Raw genomic sequence first — 19,166 nt, 5'->3', positions numbered from 1 at the left:
TCAACTGTTTGTCTAATACTTTATCTGGGTAGTAGGTACATGGATGTGAGTTATATTATTCTCTATACTTATTTGTATGCCGCAAATATTTCATACTTTTTTTTAGAAAGACTACAAGGATCTATAAAAAAAACTAATGATGGTTAAATGTAGATCAGTGGTTCTCAAACTTTGGCCAGCATCAGAGTCAGTGGGAGGGCTTGTCAGAAGACTGATTGCTGGGCCCTATGCCCAGAGTTGTGTTTCAGTAAGTCTGGTAGGGCCCAAGAATTTGAATTTCTTTTTTTTTTTTTTTTTAAAGATTTTATTTATTTATTCATGAGAGACAGAGAGAGACAGAGGCAGAGCGAGAAGCAGGCTCCCCGCGGAGCAGGGAGCCCGATGCAGGACTCGATCCCAGGACCCTGGGATCATGACCTGAGCCGAACGCAGACGCTCAACCGACTGAGCCACCCAGGCGTCCCAAGAATTTGAATTTCTAACAAGTTTCCAAGCGATGATGATGATGATGATGATGATGATGATGATGATGATGATGGAGAAGAAGGGGGAGGGGGAGAAGAATCATCTGGGGCTGCTGCTAGTCCAGGTACCATATTTTGAGACCTACTGGCAAAGAATATGAGATTCTCAGTTAATTTTGTTGTCTTCATTGTGCTTTTCCGTGTTTTCCACATAGTCAATGAATATGAATTACTTTACAGAGAGGTTTTTGTTGTTTGTTTTAAATTCACCTTAATCTTTACTTCAAACTCTTATTTCCCTCATAGGCATCCATTCTATGGTATTTTATGCAGATCTTTTTGCTTATATGTGTTCTTGCAAAATATGTATTATTGTTTTAGGTGCATTTATTTCCTCAAAATTTTTATTTTTCACTTTTTCAAAATTCAGAAAATTTGAAAGAATAGTACAGTGAAAGCCCATATACCCTTAATATTGCATTTCTCTGATTACTAATGAATTTTTCAGCATCACTTCATATGTGTGTTAAATGCCTCTTTTGTAAATTGCCTGCTTATATAGTTGGCCCATTTTTCCAGTGAGTTTCCTATCTTTCCTATTGATTTGCTAGAGTTCCTTATGTAGTCTAGCTACTAGTCCCCTGTCAGTTTCAGACATTGCAAATATTCTGTCCCTATTTTAACTTTGTCCGTGTTAGCCTTTTTTGAATAGAAATTGTTGTTTTTAATGCAATCAAATCCATCAAATTTTTGCTCTATGGTTTCTGGTTTGGGAGTTTTATTTAGGAACTAGTTATCTCCTCCCAGGTCACAAAGATATTCTCTTATTTTTTTCTATTAACTTTATAGTTTTATCTTTCACCTTTAGGTTTTAATCCATCTAGAATCCACTCTCATATGTAGTGATAGGTAGGGATGCAATTTTATTTTTTTATACACAGTGAGCCACATTTCCCACCATCAAATACCAAACAATCCTTACTTTTTCATTGATTTGCTGTGCCACCTTTGTCACATATTATAAAACACACATGCACAAGTCTGTTTCAGTTCTTGCATTAATACTGCCTTGCTTTTGATATTTTGTAATATAAGATTTGATAGGGCAAGTACCTCTGCTTTAGTCTTCTTTTAGTATTGTCTTAGCTATATCTCCACATAAATTTTAAAAAGAGTTTATCAAGCTCTTCAGAAATCCGACTGGAATTCTTATTAGGATCACACTAAATTTACAGATTAATTTGAGAGAGTTGACATCATCAAAATAATAACTCATCCAAGAACATGGACTATCTCCTCATTTGTTGAATTCACCTTCTATCTATGTCCTTTATTAAGAGTCGATTTTTCTCTTTGGAATTGTGTGTTTTTACTAATTTAATTCCTAGTTGCTTTGTAGTATTTGTTACTATTGTGAATATTTTATAGTTATTTCTTTTTGAATAGATAATACACATATATTTTGAATATCAAAACAAAATAAAAATTATACTTTGAAAAGTGTCACTCTTGTCCATTTTACCCAATTGCCACTATACACACCCCCAGCAGTTACCACTTTTTTTTTTAATTTCTTATTTATAATTAACATGTGGTGTTATATTAGTTTCAGGTCTAATGATTCAACAATTCTATACATTACTGAGTGTTCATCAAGATAAGTGTACTCCTAATCCCCTCTATTTCACCGTTCCCCCCGGCCACCTCCCCTCTGGCAACCTCCAATTCAGTCTCTGTATTTAAGAATCTGGTATGTTGTTGGTTTTTTTTGGGGGGGGGTCTCTTTTTTTCCTTTGCTCATTTGTTTTGTTTCTTAAATTCCACATGTGAATGAAATCATATGGTATTGTCTTTCTCTGACTTATTTCACTTAACATTATACCATCTAGGTCCATCCATGTTGTTGCAAATGGCAAGATCTCATTCTTTTTATGGCTGCATAGTATTCCGTTATATACAGAATATTTTATATTTAATATTTTTTTTCTTGTATTTAAGTTTACTTTCAACAATCAAGACAGACTCTATGAATGACAAGAGGTTCAAAAAACCCTATATTTTAACATGTTTTTTAAAAAACAAGACATTCTGGGGCGCCTGGGTGGCTCAGTCGTTAAGCGTCTGCCTTTGGCTCAGGTTGTGATCCTGGGGTCCTGGGATCGAGCCCCGCATTGGGCTCCTTGCTCAGCCGGGAGCCTGCTTCTCCCTCTCCCACTCCCCCTGCTTGTGTTCCCTCTCTAGCTGTCTCTCTCTTTCTGTCAAATAAAAAAAATAAAAAACAAAAAACAAAACATACACACTGATCTCTATCTGGTATCTTTGTACAGTCATTTTGGTACACAGATACTGACTTCAAGCTTCTTTTCACCTTAAGAATTGCTTTCTTTTAAGTTCAACAAAGAACATTATGAAATAAGAATTGTATCAAAAAAGGGACAGAAAAGACTGTAAGGAAGGAAGGAAGTAGAGGGAACAAAGGAAGGAAGTAGAGAATGCCTCCTTAATTTTGATTTTTGTATATTGTTTCTTTAATGCATTAAATAGAAAACCCAGTAACTGAACACGCCAACTCCCCTAGAATAAGGAAAGACAAAATTAACAAAGACATGATGGAGATATGTAGGTACATTACAGTCAATCTCCCTCTTCAGAATGTTCTGTTAACCAGATTCTACTGAAAAGTATCACATCAGGGCGCCTGGGTGGCTCAGTTGGTTAAGCGACTGCCTTCGGCTCAGGTCATGATCCTGGAGTCCCGGGATCGAGTCCCGCATCGGGCTCCCTGCTCAGCAGGGAGTCTGCTTCTCCCTCTGACCCTCCTGCCTCTCATGTTCTCTGTCTCTCATTCTCTCTCTCTCAAATAAAAAAAAAAAAAATCTTTAAAAAAAAAAAGTATCACATCACTGAAACATCCCTATGTTCAAAAGCCAGTGATCTATTTGATAAGAAGTTTGATATATGTATATATATATATATCAGTACTATTATTTCATAAAGATATATAGACATAGATCTAGACCACATCTTCTTCATCCATTCATCTATTGATGGATGCTTGGGTTGCTTCCATATTTGGCTATTATAAATAATACTGCAATAAACATAGGGGTACAGGTATCTTTTCAAATTAGTGTTTTCATTTTCCTTGGGTAAATACCCAGTAGTGGAATTACTGGATCATATAATTCTATTTTTAGTTTTTGGAGGAATCTCTATATTGTTTTCCACAGTGGCTGCACCAATTTGCATTCCCACCAATAGTTTTCGAGGATTCCTTTTTGTCCACATCCTCTCCAACACTTGTTATTTCCTGTCTTTTTGATAATAGCCATTCAGACATGTGTGAGGTGATATCTCACTGTGGGTTTTTTTTTTTAAGATTTTATTTATTTGTCAGAGAGACTGAGCAAGCAGGGGGAGCGGCAGGCAGAGGGAGAAGCAGGCTCCCTGCTGAGCAAGGAGCCTGATGCGGGACTCAATCCCAGGACCTTGGGATCATGACCTGAGCCAAAGGCAGACACTTAACTGACTGAGCTACCCAGGCATCCCATCACTGTGGTTTTGATTTGCATTTCCTGATGATTAGTGATGTTGAGCATCTTTTCATAGGTCTGTTGGCCACCTGTATGTCTTCTTTGGAAAAATGTCTTATTCAGGCCCTCTGCCCATTTTTTAATTGTATTGGTTTTTTTCCTTGGTGTTGAGTTGTATAAGTTCTTTATATATTTTGGATATCGACCCTTATCAGATATATCATTTGCAAATGATATTTGCAAATATCATCTACCATTCAGTAGGTTGCCTTTTCACTTTATTGATGGTTTCCTTTGCCATGCAAAAGCTTTTTATTTCAGCATAGTCCCAATAGTTTACTTTTACTTTTGTTTTCCTTATCTAGAAAAATGTTTCTACAGCTGGTGTCCAAGAAATTACTGCCTATGTTTTCTTCTAGGAGTTTTATGGTTTCAGGTCTCACATTTTAGGTCTTTAATTCATTTTGAATTTATTTTTTTGTATGGTGTTAAGAAAGTGGTCCCATTTTATTCTTTTGTATATAGCCGTCCAATTTTCCCAGCACCATTTGTTGAAGAGACTGTGTTTACCCATTATATATTCTTGCCTTCTTTGTCATAGATTAATTGACCATATAATCATGGGTTTATTTCTGGACTCTCTATTCTGTTCCACTGATCTATGTGCCTGTTTGGTTTTTTTTTTTATGATAGTACCATACTGTTTTGATTCAAAGTTACCAGTTTTATTAGTTTATTTTTTATTCTTCCAGTGTTTCTTTATGCAGATACAAACAAACATAAATGTATCTTATTCCATCTCCCCCTTTCTTATGCGTGTATATTCTGTTATACATGTTGCTTATTTCTCTTAATAATACATCCTGGAGGTCTTTCCATATCAGAGCATTAGAGTTTCCTGTACCTAGAAAGTCACTGTATGGAAGCATATAGAGTACTTATTCAAAGTGTTACATTATGTGGATATATAATAGGGTTTTTTTTAATGACTGCAGTCCCCTATTGTGGATGCTTGGGATGTTTTTAGTCCTTTGGTATTACAAATGGTGCCATAATGAATAGACACTTCATACATATGCAGATAATTATGTAGGATAAATTCCAATAATTATATTTGTAATTATGTAAGATACGTTCCAATAATTATATTTGTAGATATTGCCAAAATTTCCCTCCATAGGTATACCATTTCGCACTTACCACCCATGTATGAGTTTATCTGTTTTATTACAGCCTCACCAACAAAGTGTATTGTTAAAGACTTAGATTTTTTACAATGTGATAGGTAAGAAATAGTATCTCATGGTAGTTTTAATTTACATTTCTCTTATTTTGAGTGAGGCTGAGCATCTTTTCATATGTTTAAGGGTCAATTTTACGTCTTTTTCTGTGAATTGTCTATATATATCCTGTATTTTTCTGTTGGATTACTGGCCTTTCCTTGATTTCTAGAATGTTGTTATATATTAGAGAGATTAGACCTTTGTGAATCATGATTTGTCAGTGTTTTTCCTCAGTTTGTTATCCTTTTGACTTTGCTAATGGATTTTTTCCAGGCAAGTTTTATTTTATTTTATGTAAACAAATGTATCTATGTTTTCTTTTATGGATTCTAGATTTTGAGTTGTTGGTGGTGATAGATTGCATTAATGACCCCAATTTCTCATGTGTCTATGTATCCACACCCTTTCATAGTGCCCTGCTTTATTGACTCTGAGTGTGGCCATATAACTTGCTTTAACCAACAGGATAGTTGCAAACTTGATATTAAGAAGAGACTTGAGGGCGCCTGAGTGGCTCAATTGGTTGAGCGACTGCCTTCGGCTCAGGTCATGATCCTGGAGTCCCTGGATTGAGTCCTGCATCGGGCTCCCTGCTCGGCGAGGAGCCTGCTTCTCCCTCTAACCCTCCCCCCTCTCATGTACTCTCTCTCATTCTCGCTCTCTCAAATAAATAAATAAATCTTTAAAAAAAAAAAAAAAAGAAGAGACTTGAAAAAGCTCTTGCACATTCTGTTTCCTCTCTTGGACCCCTGCCACTGCCACAAGAACATACCGAAGCTAACCTTGGAAGGATGTGAGAGACATGTAGAAATGAGCCTAGTCCTCCCAGTTAAGACATCCTATAGTGGCCAATCTCTAGTGAAGCCATTAACTTAGTGCAAACACATGAGCTAGCCCAGTTGAGATCAACAGAGCCTGATCCAGATTGTAGACCCTCCCAAATGACCCAGACTCTAGGTTTTGGTACATAAATATTCATTTTGTCTTTTTACAGAGCATTATTATGGCAATAGTCCCATATCATTGCTCTTCCTTTTTGGAGATATCCTGGCTAAGCTTGCTCGTTATTTTTCCATTTGAACTTTTTTTCAAGATTTTTATTTATTTATTTTTATTTTTATTTTTATTTTTATTTTTTTGAGAGAAAGAGTGTGCATGTGCGTTTGCACACATGAGCCACGGGAGGGGCGGGGGCGGTGGGGGGGGGCGGGGCGGGGAGAGAATCTCAAGCAGACTCCTGCTGAGCACCGAGCTTGAAGCAGGGCTGGATCTAACAACGCTGAGATCGTGACCTGAGCTGAAACCAAGAGTCTGATGCTAAACCGGCTGAGCCATCCAGGCACCCCTCCATTTGAACTTTAATTCAGCTTGTCTAGTTTCAGAAAAAGAGAAAAAATGGTATTTTAAATGAGTTTATACTAAATTTATAAATTAATTTGACATCTTTATAATTCGGAATCTTCTTATTTAATAACATGGAATGCCTTTCCATTTGTTCCTTCAGAGTGTTATAAATGTTTTGTCATAAAGGTTTTGGACATTTCTCATTAAGTTTGTTTCTAGGTATTTGCTATAGACTAAATGTTTGTGTGCCTCCAAAATTCAGATGTTGAAACCTAATCCCCACTGTGATGGTATTTGGAGGTAGGGCTTTTGGAAAGTGATTAAGTCCTGAGGTTGGAGCCCTCATGAGTGAAATTAGCGCCCCAGTGGACACAGCTAGAAGATGGCTGTCTATGAACCAGGAAGCAGCTCTCAACAGAGATTGAATCTGTCTGCCTTGATCTTGGGCTTTTCAGCCTCTAGAACTGTGAGAAATACATTTCTGTTGTTTGTAGGCCACCCAGTCTATGGTATTCTGTTATAGCAGCCACAATGGACTAAGACAGTATTTCACATTTTCTGTTGCTATAATAAATGGAGCCTTCTCTTCCATATATCTTCTTTTTTAAAAAAGATTTTATTTATTTCTGCATCCAATATGGGGCCCAAACTCACAACCCTGAGATCAAGAGTTGCATGCTCTACCAACTGAGCCAGTCAGATGCCCCTCTTCTATATATCTTCTAACTAAATGATTTCTATATATTAATTTTATATCCTCCTACCTTGTTTATAGTAGCTTTTATATTGATTTTCTGGCTGTATAATCTTATCTATAAATAATGATAGCTTTACCTCCTCAATTCCAATTTTATGCTTCTAATTTCTTTTTCTTTTTTAATTACAATGCTTGCTACCTCCAATACAATGTTAAATTATAGTGGAGAGAGTAGACATCCTTGCCTGGTTTCTGATTTTAGCATATAAATGCTGCTAGTGTTTCCTGGTTAAGTGAAATACGGGACTGCTGTATTTGGGGAGATACACACACACAAACACACACACATAATTAAATCATATCAAGGAAGAAACCTTATATTCCTCTTGTTGAATGTTTTTTTTAAATAAAGAATGGGTATTGAATTTTGCCAAATGACTCTTTGGCATCTCTGAAAATGATATGATTTTTCTCCTTAGATTTAATAATATGTTAGATTATATTAATGGATTTTGTAATATTGAATGATTCTTGCTTTCCTGGGATAAACTCCACACAGCCATGGATTCTGTTTGCTAATATTTTATTTAGAATTTTGCATTGCTATTTATAAGTGAATATTGGTCTATATCATTTTCTTTTCTTTTTTTTTGTAGAATCTTTGTCAGATCTTGGTATCAATATTATACTCACTTTATAAAAAGAATTTGAATGTGTTCCTCCTTCATCTAGACTCAGGAAAATAAAAATAGCATTCAAATTACCTGCTTTTTAGTGTTAATAGACTTCCCCTGTGAAAGCATCATAGTCTGGTACCTTTGGGGAAAAGTACCTCTTTATACCTTTCTCTATTTCTTCCATGGAAATTGGCCTATATGGGTTTTTCTCTTTTAGAGTCAAATTAAAGTAAATTATATTTTCCTAGGATGTTTTCCATGTCTTCCAGGTACTTAAACAATTTGCATAGAGTTGGACAAGAAAGTCTTTTATGTTTAAAATGTCCTCTTACTATGGTTATGTCCAACTTTCCATTTCCTAACTTGTATATTTGTGCTTTCTCCTTTTATTCTTTTTCTTTCTTTTTTTTTTTTTTTTTTTTAGAGGAGAGGGAGAAGGGCAGAGGGAGAGAGAGAATCTTAAGCAGGATCCATGCCCAGCACAGAGCCCAATGCAGGGCTCAATCTCATGACCCGGAGATCATGACCTGAGCCAAAACCAAGAGTCAGATGCTTAACCAACTGAGCCACCCAGGGGCCCCAGCTTTCTCCTTTTCTTGATTGTGCTGTTTAATGGCTTACATATTTCTATTTAACAGAATCAGCTCATCTATCTATTAGTTCTATTGTTATCTGTTTTCTAACTTCTTTATTTGAACTTTACTGTTATTTTTCCCCTTCTGTTCTTAATTTTATTATTTTTTCTTCCTCTAACTTTTTGAGTTGGATGCTTATTCATTTAATTTTTCCCTTGTTTTTAAAACAAGTATTTTAAGGCTATGAACTTTGCTTTATCTGTATCCATGGATTCTGACTTTAGTATTTTCATTATCATTGTCTAGAAATTCAGCAGTTTTGATTTGAGTTTCCCTTCTGACCCAAGAGTTGTTTGACAGAGAGATATTACATATTCAGATGGAAGATCCATTTTACAGTGATTTCCAGTTTTATTCAGTGTGATCAATTAACATTGTATTAGTTCTAATTTTTGGAATTTGTTGAGATTTTCTTCTTGGCCTAATATTGATTTTGTTATTTAGTTTTTTTATATTCTTACTGGGTTTTTTGTTTGTTGTTGTTGTTGTTGTTGTTGTTGATTTGATCTGTCCTGGAATGAGAAAGGTGAGTTAAATTTCTCCTATTTTTAGTGTGTTTCAATCTGTTATCTATTTTTCCTTGTATCCCTTAATATCTTAGCTTTATGAAAGCTGCTATGTTATTTGGTATAAAAATAGTCATAACTTTATATGTTCATTGTAAATTGTGGCCTTTTTGCCTCAATTAATGCTTTTTTATAACAAACTTTCTATTTTGGAATAATTTTAGATTTACAGAACAGTTGAAAAGTTAGTGCAAAGTTTCCATATGCCCTTCACCTAGTTGCCCCTCATGTTAATATCTTGTATGACATTTGTCAAAACTAAGTATTGGTACATTGTTATTAACTAAACTCCAGACTTTATTCAGATTTCACCAATTTTTCCACTAATATCCCTTTTATGTTCCGGACCCCAATCCAGAATCCCATATTGCATTTAGTCATCATATCTCCTCCAATCTGTGACACTTCCTCAGTCTATCCTTGTTTTTCATGACCTTGATAGTCAGTTAATGCCTTTGGTTCTGAGTTCCTGACTTGTCTGATAATTAAGATTGCAACCCATGTGTTCTTTAATTGCATTTGCCTGGTATACCTTTGTCTTTTCTGGTATTTTTAACCTTTCTGAATCAATTTCTTTTAATTGATTTTCTTTTTCTTTCTTTCTTTCTTTCTTTCTTTCTTTTTCTTTCTTTCTTTCCATCTTTCTTTCTTCCTTCCTTTCTTTGAGAGAGAAAGCGCACGCACACATGAGACAGGGGAGGAGCAGAGGGAGGGGACAAGCAGACTCTACCCTGAGTGCAGAGCCCATCGCAGGGCTTGATTCCAAGACCTCACCCAAGACCATAACCCTAGCCAAAATCAGGAGTCTGATGCCCAACTGACTGAGCCACCCAGGCACCCCCTTAATTGATTTTCCTGAATACACCATTTGCGTTTTACTCAGTGATCCAATAGAAAAAATGTTTTTCTTTAAACAAATAAGTTAAGACCATTTATATTTATTGATACAAAAGATGTTTGGTGTTAATATTGTCATATTATTTTAAGTTTTATTTTCTTTTTTAGCTCTATGTTCATATATTAAAAGTATTTTACTATGCAGTCTGTTTTGTTTGGTATTTTTGTAGTTACCCTGATATTTAGGAAAGTTTACATTTTGGCTTAGTGACTAATTTTAGGTATCTTATTTTTAATTACATTTTTTTCTACTCGTTTGCTGCTAATGTAAAAAAATACTGTTCCTAGAAGAGAACACAGGCAGTAATTTCTTTGACATCAGCCTTAGCAACATTTTTCTAGATATATCTCCTAAGACAAGCAAAATTAAACTGTTGGGACTATACCAAAATAAAATGCTTTTGCACAGGAAAGGAAACCATCAACGAAACAAAAAGATGACCTATTGAATGGGAGAAGATATTTACAAATGATATATCAAATGATAAGGGGTTAATATTCAAATATATAAAGAACTTATACCAGACCTATGAAAAGATGCTCAACATCACTCATTATCAGGGAAATGCAAATCAAAACCACTGTGAGATATCACCTCACACCTGTCAGAATGGCTATTATCAAAAAGACAAGAAATAACAAGTGTGGAGAGGATGTGGAGAAAAAGGAATCCTCGTGCACTATTGGTGGGAATGCAAATTGGTGCAGCCACTGTGGAAAACAGTATAGAGGAATCCATCAAAATACTAGAGGAGAACACAGGTAGCAACCTCTTTTGACACTGGCCACAGCAATTTTTTGCTAGACACATCTCCAAAAGCAAGAGAAACAAAAGCAAAAATGACTACTGGGACTTGATCAAGATAAAAAGCTTTTGCACAGGGGCGCCTGGGTGGCTCAGTTGGTAAAGCAGCTGCCTTCAGCTCGGGTCATGATCCCAGGGTCCTGGGATCGAGCCCCACGTCGGGCCCCCTGCTCAGCAGAGAGCCTGCTTCTCCCTCTCCCTCTGCCTGCCACTCTGCCTACTTGTGCTCTCTATCTGTCAAATAAATAAATAAAATCTTAAAAAAAAAAAAAAGCTTTTGCACAGCAAAGGAAACAGTCAACAAAACTAAAAGGCAGCCTGTGGAATGGGAAAAGATATTTGCAAATGTCTTATCAGATAGAGGGCTAGTGTCCAAAATCTATTAAGAACTTAAAAAACTCAACACCCAAAAAAACACAAAAAATCCAGTCAAGAAATGAGCAAAAGACATGAACAGACATTTCTCCAAAGAAGACATACGAATGGCCAACTGACACATGAGAAAATGCTCCACATTATTTGGCATCAGAGAAATACAAATCAAAACTACAATGAGATACCACCTCACACCAGTCAGAATGGCTAAAATTAACAACTCGGGAAGCAATAGGTGTTGGTGAGGATGCAGAGAAAGGGGAACCCTCTTACACTGTTGGTGCGAATGCAAACTAGTACAGCAACTCTGGAAAACAGTATGGAGGTTCTTCAGAAAGTTAAAAATAGAGCTACCCTATGACCCAGCAATTGCACTTCTAGGTATTTATCCAAAGGATACAGACAGTGATTTGAAGGGGCACCTGCACCCCAATGTTTATAGCAGCAATGTCCACAATAGCCAAACTATGGAAGGAGCCCAGATGTCCATAGATAGATGAATGGATAAAGAAGATGTGGTACACACACACACACACACACAAACACACACACAATGAGATACTACTCAGCCATCAGGAAGAATGAAATCTTGCTATTTGCAACGACGTGGATGGAACTAGAGGGTATTATGCTAAGCGAAATAAGTCAGTCAGAGAAAGATAAATATCACATGATTTCACTCATATGTGGAATTTAAGAAATAAAACAGATGAACATAGGAGAAGGGAAAAAATAAGAAAATAAGATGAAAACAGATGGAGGCAAACCATAAGAGATTCTTTTTTTTTTTTTTTTTTTTAAAGATTTTTTTTTTTTTAATTTATTTATTTGAGAGAGACAATGAGATAGAGAGAGCATGAGAGGGGGGAGAGCCAGAGGAAGAAGCAGGCTCCCTGCCGAGCAGGGAGCCTGATGCGGGACTCGATCCCGGGACTCCGGGATCACGACCTGAGCCGAAGGCAGTCGCTTAACCAACTGAGCCACCCAGGCGCCCAAGAGATTCTTAACTATAGGAAAAAAACTGAGGGCTGCTGGAGGGGAGGTGGGTGGGGGGATGGGGTAACTGGATGTAGAGCATTAAGGAGGGCACTTGATGTAATGAGCACTGTGTATTATATGCAACTGATGTATCACTAAACTCTACCCCTGAAACTAATACACTATATGTTAAATTGATTTTAAATTTAAAAAATTAAAAATAAACTGCCATATGATCCAGTAATTCCACTACTGGGTATTTACCCAAAGAAAGTGAGAACAGTAATCCAAAAACATATATGCACCCCTGTGTTTACTGCAGCATTATTTACTATAGCCAAGATACAGAAGCAACCTAAGTATCTATCAATAGGTGAATGCATAAGGAAGATGTGGTATATATACACAATGGAATATCACACAGCCAAAAAAAAAGAATGAGATTGTGCCATTTGAGACAACATGGATGGACCTAGAGAGTATTATGCTAAGTGAAATAAGTCAGACAAAGACAAATACCAAATAATTCCACTCATAAGTGGAATCTAAAAAATGAATAAACAAAAAGCAGAATCAGACCTATAAATACGGAGAACAAACTGATGGTTGCCAGAGGGGAAGGGGTTGGAGTGAGGCAAAATGGGTGAAGGGGAGTGGGGTATACAGGCTTCTAGTTATGGAATGAACAGGTCAGGGGAATAAAAGGCACAGCAGAAGGAATACAGTTGAGCTGGGTGGCTCAGTCTGTTGAGTATCTGATGCTTGATCTCGGCTCAGCTCTTGATCTCAGCTCAGCTCTTGATCTCATGGTCTTGAGTTCAAGTCCCATGCTGGGCTCTGCACTGGGCATGGAGCCTAATTAAAAAAATAAAAAGAAAAGAAAAAGGAATACAGTCAATGATATTGTTATAGCAATGTAATGGGACAGAGGGTAGCTATCTATACTTGTGGTGAACATAGCATAATCTATAAACTTGTCAAATTACTAAATTGTACACCTGAAACTAATGTAACACTGTGTGTAACTATACTCAAATAAAAAATGGGGAAAAAAAGAAATACTATTGATTTTTATAAGTTGGTTTTGTATCTGGCCTCCTCACAAATGTTTTTTTTTAATTCTAATAGTATGTCTGTTGAATCTGTTGGTTTTATTTCTTCTCTTCCAATCCTTATACAGCTTACTTCTTTTCTCCCATTATAGTATTGACCAAGACTTCCAGTTCTATGTTAAACAGTAGCTGGTGAGAGTAAATATCTAGTCTTATCCTTGATCTTCAAGGAAATGCATCTTAAGTTTCTCCATTTAGTATAAAATATGTTGTAAGGTTTTGGTATGTAACCTTCACCAAGTTAAATTTGCCTTCTGGGGTACCTGGCTGGCTCAGTTGGTAGAGCATGTGACTCTTGATCTCAGGTTCATGAGTTCAAGCCCCAAGTTGGGCATAGAGCTTACTTAAAGAAAAAAAAAAAAGAAATTTGCCTTCTATAGCTAGTTTTCATCATAAGTGAGAAGGTAACAACTTATTCTACATTAATTGGGATAATCATACGAGTATTCTCCTTTAGTCTGTTAATGTGGCAAATTACATCAATAGATTTTCTGAGGTTGAACGAATTCTCTTTGCATTCTTGGAATAAACTTGATCTGATTGTGATGTATTATTTAACATACTGTTGGATGCAATTAGCTAATATTTTATTTAGGATCTGTGCATCTATATTCATAATTGAAATGAGCCTATAATTTTCTTTTCTTTTCTTATCCTTGTCTAGCTTTAGACTCAAGGTTTGAAGATTGTACTAAACTAATAAAATGAGCTGGGCAGCTTTCTCTCCTTTTCTATTTTCTGGAATAACTTGTATAAGAAGAAAAGTAACTATTCCTTGTGTGTCTGGCACAATACACCTGTAAACTTATCTAGGCCTGGATTTGGGGGAAAGGGATGATGTCCTTGCATACCATTTCAGTTTCATTAATACTTAGTGGTCTATTCAAGTTCTTTACTTCTTGCTATTCCATTTTTGCCATTTTATATTTTTCTAGGAATTAAATTTTATCTAGATTTTCTAATTATTTCTGCCTAGTTCCTAATAATCAGGTTTCTGGCTTGACTGCCTAGTGCCTTCATAGACAGGGGCCCTGAAGGAGCAGCATATCTGTCATTTGGGGCCAGAGGGAGTTTGGATACCTTTGTACTTCCAGCAAAGCAATGGCTCTGTGTGCTTTGGAAATTCGTGATTGTATATGAATGTGTGCACTTTTATAAATGTGTGTGTTTACACCTGATGCTCTAGTGTGTTTCTATTATATGAAAATTGACGAAAAGAAAATTTTTCAAAGGGAAATTAGCTGGATGATTCTCTGTGTAGCTATTTTTCTGTGTCTATTTCTGAGCTGTGAGGGGGTAATTCCATGGGTCTCTCAGTGTCTCTGTGTATGTCTGCATCTCTGCCAGTGTTGATTCATTCTGGGTGTTTTTCAATGTCTCAGAATATCTGCAGCTATGAGGGTTCGTGATTCTATGTACATCTTTATGTCTCTGCAAAAGTCTTGTCTCTAAGTGTGGGGGGTGCAGATTCTGTATGCATCTCTGTGTTTCACTGTAGAAATATATGCATGGAGTGCACATGCTACGTGGCAAGTTCAGACTCTCCAAGTCTGGAAGAAACATTACAACAGGAAATGCTCTGGATTCCAGCTTCCGGATGGAATTTCACTCAGAAAAATACCCCTTCCTGGTCCTCCCAATAACTGCAGCATTCTTTGTCTTTTTTCAAGAGGCTGGGTTGAGGGGGTTTATGCTAACCTTGACCTCAGAGGCCTTGTCTTTCAGGAGGATTTGGCAGAGCCATGAAATTCCACACCCTGCCACTTGCCTCTTGCCAGGCCTACTTCTTCCTCCTAAAGCCTTTTATAGTTCCACATTATCTACCAGACCAATTCTGATCCAAATTCTCCAGCGAGGCCAGGGGAAGACACAGGGAGATGAGGAGAAACAAACAGAATAAGAGTTTTTAGAGTAAATAGATAAAGATTCAATTTGGCAAGAGAGGAACAGATAAAGAAATGATAACAGGAGATAATGAGACAGAGACAAAGAAATAGGGCCTGAAAGGTGGGAGCAAATAATTAGAAATGGGGATAAATAAATAAGGATGGGGACAGAGAGATGGAGTAGGCAGGCTGCAAAAAGAGGGACAGAAATGAGGCAGGAAAGTAGGGGAGAGAGAGAGATGAGGTCAGAGAGGCAGCTACATAAAAGATGAGGAGAGAGAGGGACACAGAGATGGTAACAGCCAGGTATATAGGAAGGGGGTGTTTGGATGAGATAAACCAAGACAGAAAGAGATAGGGATGAAGATGAGTAGAGAGGTTGATGATGTAGCAGCTGACATTTTTGAGCATTTGTTATGTCTGAGGCATGGCCCTACAAACTGTGCGTGTGCTAGTTCATTTAATGCTCACAGTAATGCTGTGAAGCAGGTACTATTATCAACCCTATTTTACAGATGAGGACACTGAGGCACAGCAAGTCAGAGGCACAACTAAGATTTGAATCCAAACTAGAAATCTAGCACCAGTGACTGTACTCCTGACTACTGTCAGTGACAAAGAGAGACAGAGGAATGGGGAACTGGGGACAAGTTAGCAAACAGAAACAGATGAAACCTGCATAGGGACAGAGAGATGGAGACAAAAGACAGGCACATGAGGAGAGCAACCCAATAAGAGAGATGGTAAGAGATAGAAAAGGGGTGATAGATGAGGAGAGAATCATATAGGGAAACGAGGGCAAAAAGACCTACATAGAGGGGTAAGAGAGACAGAGACAAAGAGTATAAATATTACAGGGAGGAGGGGAGATGAAAGAATGGAACAGAAAGGTGAGAATAGAGAAAGATAGGAGGGGAAGAGAGACAGATGAATGCAGCAGTACAAACAGAAAGAGGAGAACTGGGAAACAACCAGAGAGAAGTAGGGACAGGGTGATGGAGACAGAAAGGCAGACAGTAAAGAGGCCAAGGAGCCAAAGGAAACTGAAAGAGAAATAGAAAAGACAGAAATTCTGGAACACAGAGAAACTCAGAAACAGATGAGGTAGAGCAATGTGGTATTATATATATGAGGACAGAGACCCAGACCAAGATGAGAACCATAAGTTAGATAGGGATGGGATGGAGACAAGGCAATCCTCAACATATGCAATATAAAAAGAATGGAGTAAAAAGAGAAGAGAGATGAAAAGAGAATAGAAGAGACAGGGAAGAGAAACCACCAGAGAGATGTAAACAGAGAGACAAGAGAAAGCAAAATGTAGACCGAGATGGGGGGTGTCTGAGAGGTGGTCAACAGTGATGGTGAACTTGGTGGGAGAGACAGTCAAAAATAAGAAAGAGAAATAGAGACAAAGATAAGGTCATCTTGATTCGACAACCTACAAGTCTCTTGGATATATCAGGGCTGGCACTGGGCAGTGTGGTACCCACTAGACTATGAGCTTAGGAAGACAAAGCCCTGGCCTTTGTTATTCACTACTGTATCCTCTACCCACAATATAGTCCCAATCATATGGGGGACTACTGTTTGTTAAATATTAGGTCCCAGAAAATGTGCATGCATTGCATGGATTTTGTCATTGAATCCTTACAACTCTGACGTAGTAGGTATTGTTATCATCATTCCCAGTTTATAGATGGGGAAACTGATACCCAGAGTGATGAGTAACTTGGCCAAGGTCACACAGAGGAACTAGGAGTGAAGCTCAAGCCGGATCCAATGGCAAAAGTATTTCATGAACCAAGGATTAGGATGAGTCTTGCCCTGACCATGTACTTGAGGTGCAAACAAATTCTAGTCTGCCTGATTCTAAGGTCTACACGTTTGACCACCATGACACACTGCTTCAGTGAAGGCTTGCTGACACTGATGGAAGCCTGCTAAGCCAAGGTGCACATGTCCTGACACCTCACCCTCTGGAGCTCCCTCCATCCAGTGAAGAAGGCTAACCTGCCTAGCTCAGAGAAACTTGAAAAAGTCTTATGAGTGGCAGTAATAAACTTCTGTGGAAGAACCCCAGCCTGGGGCAATCAGAGAATGAATGCTTCCTGGAGGAGGAGGTAGTTCAAAGAGGCCAGAAGCAGATTTACACAGAAGTCAGTGAAGGTTCAGGACCCCTTATTTGCACAGGTCCCTTCAAAGGCCCTGCTTAACAGTGAAAAATCAAAGAGTACTAAGGATTTGTTACTTTTCAAGAAAATTGAAATGCCCTAACATCTTACAGCTCATATATGAAGGAAACCAAACAGAAGTTTTCCCAAATTTGACAAGTCCTAAAAATGTACATTATTGTGAAGCTGAAACTTTTTAAACTATCAATAGTAAAAAAACAAATTTCTATCGACCATGCTATTAAGAAAGTCTAATATTTTTATTCTTTCTGCAGAAAATGGCCTTACCTCATGCTTCAGTGACAAGATTGAAGCCATTGGACATCAGGAATGGTTACTGGGCCCTCATTTTCCCACCGCCAAATCTCTAAACCTCCCAGTAACTGTGTTCATCCTTGTCTTGTTCCTAACCAGTTACAATGAGGGGCCTGAAGACCTCTCCTCCTCTTGTCTCAGATCCCAACCCCTCCTTTCTCTTCTTCTTCTGCATCTTGTCCTCTCCCTCTCTACTGGATCATTCCCAGCAGCAAATGAGCATAGTCTACTATCTCCTATCTTTTAAAAAAATCATTCTTTGACCCTCCTCCTACCATCACCTTATCTCTCTGGGCTCTGTTCCCATTCACAGCCAAGTTTCTCAGTGGAATTGCCTATACACCTAGCTCTACTTCAATGGGGATGAGGGAGGTGTTCTGTTCCCTTTGATCTCAGGGAGGGTCCTGTAACAAATTACACTCTCACCAGCCCTCTATACAATTATTACTGTTTGTTAAATTAATTTTATTTTTCAGTATATACTTTATGTATTTTAGAATCTACATATACAGACAGTTTGAATAAATAATAAATATCTGTATACCCATCACCTAGCTTCAAAACCAGATCATTTTCAATGACAAAACCCCCTGGGTACCCTCCCCAGCCACATTTCTTTCCCCTCCCTGAGGTAACCACGGTTCTGAATTTTTCATTTTTCATTCTTTGCTTTTCTGTATAGTTTTATAACATATGACTGTATCCATATATTGCATAATTTTTCATGTTTTTCAACTTTACATAAACATTCTTCCATAACTTTTTTGAATCAGCATTAGGTTTTCTGAGTTTCATCCATGTTATTATGTGTAGCTAGAGTTCATTCATTTTTTATTTCTTTATAGTAGTCCATCGTATAAATATGTCTGAATTTATTCATCCCATGCTTGTTTCCATTTCTTGCTGTTACTAACAGGCTTTGGTGAATATTCTTGTAGTGTCTCCCAGTACACATGTGCAAGGATTTCTCTAGGGAAGCAATTCTCAAATTTTTTGATCTAAGGACTTCCTTTACATTCTTAAAATTCACTGTAAGATAAATAAATAAATGTTTAAAAAAGGGGGGGGAGCCTGGGTGACTCAGTAGGTTAAGCGCCTGACTCTTGATTTTGGCTCAGGTCATGAGATCGAGCCCCCACCCCACCCAAGGCTCCGAGTCTACTTGAGATTCTCTCTCTCCCTCTCTCTCTCTTCCCCTCCCCCCCACACTCGTGCATGCTCTCTCTCTCTCTCTCAAATAAATAAATCTTAAAAAAAAAATCACTGCAAGACCTCAAAGAGCTTTCACGAATGTGGGTTTTATCAATTGATACTTGCTGCATTAGAAATTAAAACTGCAAAAGCTTCAATATATTAATTAAAAATAATAATAAATCCATCATTTTCAAATAAATAACATATTTCATGAAAAATAACTATTTTCCA

At 37.4% G+C, this 19,166-nt stretch overlaps 2 long non-coding RNA genes across 4 annotated transcripts in view; one reads left to right on the top strand and one right to left on the bottom strand.

Moving 5' to 3' along the window:
• LOC135361932 (uncharacterized) overlaps positions 1-19,166 on the top strand; it is a 21,998-nt gene extending 2,832 nt beyond the window's left edge. The window contains exons 3-4 of one of the 2 annotated variants that reach the window (XR_010406135.1): positions 302-589; positions 17,702-19,166. This is a non-coding gene — a long non-coding RNA (uncharacterized LOC135361932). Of the gene's footprint in view, positions 1-301; positions 3,410-17,701 lie in introns of those variants that run through there. The other variant, XR_010406134.1, reaches the window with a different exon arrangement.
• LOC135361933 (uncharacterized) overlaps positions 10,122-19,166 on the bottom strand; it is a 31,928-nt gene continuing 22,883 nt past the window's right edge. For both annotated transcript variants that reach the window (XR_010406137.1, XR_010406136.1), the window contains exon 2: positions 10,122-13,109. This is a non-coding gene — a long non-coding RNA (uncharacterized LOC135361933). The remainder of the gene's footprint in view (positions 13,110-19,166) is intronic.

Source organism: Mirounga angustirostris, unplaced genomic scaffold (assembly GCF_029215605.1).
Source record: "Mirounga angustirostris isolate CCGP_5_RB_7025 unplaced genomic scaffold, mMirAng1.0.hap1 SCAF_11, whole genome shotgun sequence".
Classification (NCBI taxonomy): Eukaryota; Metazoa; Chordata; class Mammalia; order Carnivora; family Phocidae; genus Mirounga; species Mirounga angustirostris.
The sequence above is the reverse complement of the archived record's forward strand: the minus strand, read 5'-3'. Positions and strand labels throughout refer to the sequence as shown.